This window comes from Trichechus manatus, unplaced genomic scaffold (assembly GCF_000243295.1).
Source record: "Trichechus manatus latirostris isolate Lorelei unplaced genomic scaffold, TriManLat1.0 scaffold00406, whole genome shotgun sequence".
In the NCBI taxonomy this organism is placed as follows: Eukaryota; Metazoa; Chordata; class Mammalia; order Sirenia; family Trichechidae; genus Trichechus; species Trichechus manatus.
The window spans coordinates 133,875-138,776 of NW_004444342.1; positions in this window are offsets into that span (position 1 = coordinate 133,875).

Here is a 4,902-nt window from a genome sequence, read left to right on the forward strand (position 1 = left end):
ACACATTTTGCAAAGTTTCTGAATTTAGTTCTAAATAGGGTTTCATTTAGGGTCCTTGTCTATTTTGGAAACCTTGGTGGCAGTGGTTAAGAGTTATGGCTGCTAACCAAAAGGTTGGCAGTTCGAATCCACCAGGTGCTCCCTGGAAACCCTATGGGGCAGTTCTACCCTGTCCTACAGGGTCGCTATGAGTCGGAATCGACTCGATGGTAATGGGTTTGGCTTTTTTGTCTATTTCAGCTTTTAGTAGTAGGCTTGTAGATTCATCTGCCTTACTAGTTGTAGGATAGGTCTATTTTCCCCTTATGTCTTTGTCTAATCTGCTCTTTTTATGACTTAAAAGTGATTAGGTTTAGGAAACACCCTTAATTGACATGGTCTCATTAACAAAACAAAGAAAACCCTGTTTCCAAATGCAATTACATCCACAGTTAAGAGGGTTAGGATTCCATTACATATTTCGGGAGGACATAATTCAATCCATAAAACCATCATTCCTTCTACTGCGAGGTGTGGATCTACCTCTCCACTTTCTTGAACCTAAGCTGTTCCTATGACTGCTTTGGCCAAAAGAATATGGTGATACATTACCAGTTCTGTTACCTAACTAGAAGTACTGGTAGCCTCCATTTTAATCCTCTTAGAACTCATCTGCCATGCTGTGAGGAAACCCAAACAATCCTATGGAAAGTTCCACATGTAGAGGAAATGAGGTTCCAGTGAATGACAAGCACCAATTTGTTAACCATGTGAGTGAGTCATTCGGAAGTGAATTCTCCAACTCCAGTTGAGTAGACCCAACTGATACCACATGGGGCAGAGGCAAGATATTTCCTCTAAGCTGTGGCCAAAATGTAAAATCATGAGCAAATAAATACTTGCCATTGTTTTAAGTCATTACCATTAGTAGTAGTAGTATTTAGTGCAGCAATTAATAACTGAAATACCGTGGTAGCAGAGGTCTGTCTTTGGATTTGTCACCTCTCTAGAGTACCAAATGGGATCACTGGAAGCAGAATCTATTTTCAGATTCCTGTAGTTATCTAAGAGTTCTCTTACACTGTTACCAGGATTTAATTTAGGATACTCTAAGACAGAGAGCCTCTTTTCCGGGAAAATCACCAGCATCCAACTCCTTTTTTCCTCCTACCTAGGTCCCCTTTTGTCTTCCTCTGCCACCAATCCAAAGGAAGAGTGTATTAAATTTACTCTCAAGAAGGAAAAACAGGTTTAACAGTAAGCTTGTAAATATAATACTTTTGTCTTGCTTTGCATTTTAAAATACAAAAAGCCAGAAATTTGAAAACTTTGTTCTTTGGCTTGCAATGCTCTATCAACAATAGATATTTATATAGAACGCTCTCCTTACAAGGCACTGTTCTAAGTACTTTATATATGTTAATTAATCCCAAAATACCTCTATGAGGTAAGTACTATTACTACCCCCAATGATATATTAGGTTACTTATCAAGTCAAGTAGCTACTAAGTGGCAGAGTTGGAGTTTGAAGTTAAGCATTTTGTTCTGATAATAGCCCAAATTAAACAAATGTTTACTTTTAAAGCTTAAATGTGGGAACTTCACAGAAATATGGTGAGAAGAGAGAAGATGAGAAAATGAGTTGAGATATTCAATGGTTGATATTCATACTGTCTTCACAATTTGTTATAATTCTCCTCATTAAGCCTCTGCACAGAATGCATATTTATAGTTTAGAATTTACATATGATGTTCCTACTTATCATAATTCACTTCCATTCAAATAATCAGGATTTATATTGTCATGTCCCAACTGCATATTTTAAAACTTATTCAACAGAGCCACAACCAACAATTTACAAATGGAAGTCTTAGTTACAAATATCATTTTTTAGCCATACATCAGAAGAGGATGGTCTTTATAAAAACCATGTATGAAAGGATGACTATTGAACACACATAGTTCTTTCCAGTGATACTTGTGCACATGCACAGAAATACGACCAAAAATAACTTCTCTTAAAAAAATTTAGATTCAACCTACATTTATTGAGATCCTTCTCAGTTTCTTAAACTAAAATATTGGTTAAAAATACTGCCTGAGTGAACAGCAAAGAGAGTTCATACACTTTAAGGATGGTAGTGTCATCATTCTACTAACTGTATTTAGTTGTCAGACAGGCCTTAATAAACAATTCTATTTTCAAACTGTAACCTTACTAAGTCAGTATTGTCAAATACATGGTTAATTCTCAGTCTTCATTGCACTTGAACTATCAACAGTATCTGTTATTGTTTGTTACTTTTTTCTTCCTTGTTGTTTTGTTTTTCCATAGCACTAATCACTTAAAAACAAACAAAAAAAACTATTTTTATTATCTCAGGCCAGGGGGAATCAGTCCCTCACCCAAAATTTAGCTCAAATGTTGAGACAAATGATCACACATGCACACAAAGAAGCCATGAAAAAGTTTATTACTCTCATAGTGAGACTTCTGGGAGAAAGCAAGGCCAACAGTCAAACAGGTCAAAAAATGGCTTGAGAGAGAGAAAGAAGAGGGGACTGGATTTGGTTTTATTTGTGTCTGGGGATTGGGCCCAGGATGAGGGCTCCAACCCAGGCTGAGACTTTGGTGGTTTAAATTTCCCAGTGGCACCAAAATAATTATACCCAGGCTTTCTTATCAGCTTACCCTATGTGAGAAAAGAGGAAAGGGGCACTTAAAACTTGTCAACAGCCAGACTTCAAAAATGGAATCAGACCATTATTAAATATGCAGTTTATTTATATCCTGATTTTGTTACTTATTTTTTGCTCTTTCATATAGAAAGGTCAGGAATACTTGGTTCATTTTAACTGATATATCCCTTCTACCTAGAATAGGTACCTAGTGGGTTATCCGTCCCTAAATACATAATCTTGAGCAGAAATTTGAGCTGATGTTGGCTTAGTTGAGATCGAGCTGAGATTGTAATTATGAAAGTGATCAATATCAGATATATTTTGAATGTAGAGCCAATAACATTTATTGGTGGATGGGATTAGAGATGGGAGAGAAAAAAAGAAATCAGTGCTGACTCCAGACTTCTGTTACAAACAAATAGAAGAACTTAGTCCTCACTAACTGATAGGTAGAACAAATTGGAAGTAACAGATTTGGAAAAGGTGTGCAGATAATAAATTGGATTATGAACAAATTAAGATTGAGATGTCTCTGAGACTAAGCAGAGATGACAAGTAGGCAGTTGGATATATGAGTCATATTCATGGGGAAAAGTGGTCTATATATTTAGAAGTTATGAGTCATGAGGGTTTATGAGAATACGGGGCGGGGAGAGTAGGGGCAAATGAACGTAGAAAAAGCAAGAAGCTAAGGACTGATACATAGAACATTCCAATAATTTAAGTTCAGCAAATTGGAGAAGATTCAAAAAAACTGAAAGAAAAAAAAAATCTTTTGTGGGATTGATTATGACATTTGGAAACCCCATGTGTGTCAAAATACAACTGTATTCCATAGGGTTTTCAATGACTGATATTTCTGATGTAGATTGCAAGGCCTTTCTTCCAATGTGCCTCTGAACAGACTCAAACTGCCAACATTTTGGCTAGCAGCCCAGAGTTTAACCGTCTGAGCCATGCAAGAACTCCTAAATATGACAGAGAGAATCATAAAATAAACTATCCAAAGGGAAAAAAAAATGTGAGGTTACTGTCATGGAAAGCAAGTGAGGGAATGACCAACTGAAGAAATAATACTGACAGGTCAAGTAATATGAGGACTGAGAAATGGCAATTGGATTTAGCAAGTGAATGTAGTTGCCGACTTTCCTTGGCAAAAGTAGCTTAACTGAAGTTGTGTAGGGTATTTTGGAGGGGGGAGCTTTGCTGGAGTTATTTCAAGAGAAAATGGAATAAGCGAATTTGAAGACAGGGAGGATAAGCGTTCTTTCTAAGAATTCTGCTGTCAAATAAAAGAGAAGAAAAAGTGAAATGCTGTTAGGATCAAGAGAAAGATAAGATGGGATAAAAAAAAGTATGTTTTCATCAGAAATAATTTTTTTTAAAAAAAGATGATGCAGAAGATAGAAAGGAAAAATACTTGTGTCTATGAAATGGAATAAGAGCAAGTACACACACAGAGGATGTGGCATAAGATATAACATAGATAATTCATGGACAGTGGGAGCATCTGGGTATATATGCCGTTGGTAAGTAGATTTAGTGATAGGAATATGTGAAAGTCCTCCTCTGACTAAACCTATTTTTTTCAGTGAAATTGCAAGCAAACAATTAAAAAATGAAGATAGTAGACAGGTTATTAAAGGAACCATGGTGATGCAGTGGTTAAGCATTGGTCTGCTAACCCAAAGATCAGCCTTCCGTGGGACAAAGATGTGGCAGTCTGCTAACATAAAGATATATACCAAGTGGTATCTTTGGTGAAGGGTGAGACAGTACACAATACTGGGGAAACCAGCACAACTTGTACAAGGAAAGGTCATGGAAGCTCCACAGACACATCCAAACTCCCTGAGGGACTGAATTGCTGGGCAGAGGGCTGTGGGGACCACGGTCTCTGGGAACATCTAGCTGAATTGGCATAGCACAGTTTATAAAGACAATGTTCTACATTCTACCTTGGTGAGTAGCATCTGGGGTCTTAAAAGCCTGTGAGCAGCCATCTAAGATACTCCACTGGTCTCATCCCTTCGGGAGCAAGGGAGAATGAAGAGAACAAGATACAAGGAAAAGATTAGTCCAAAGGACTAATGGACCACAGCTACCAAGGCCTCCACCAGACTGAGTCCAATACAGCTAGATGGTGCCCAGCTACCACCACTGACTGCTTTGACCGGGATCACAACAAAGTGTTCTGGACAGAGCTGGAAAAGCATGTAGAACAGAATTCTAGCTCACAA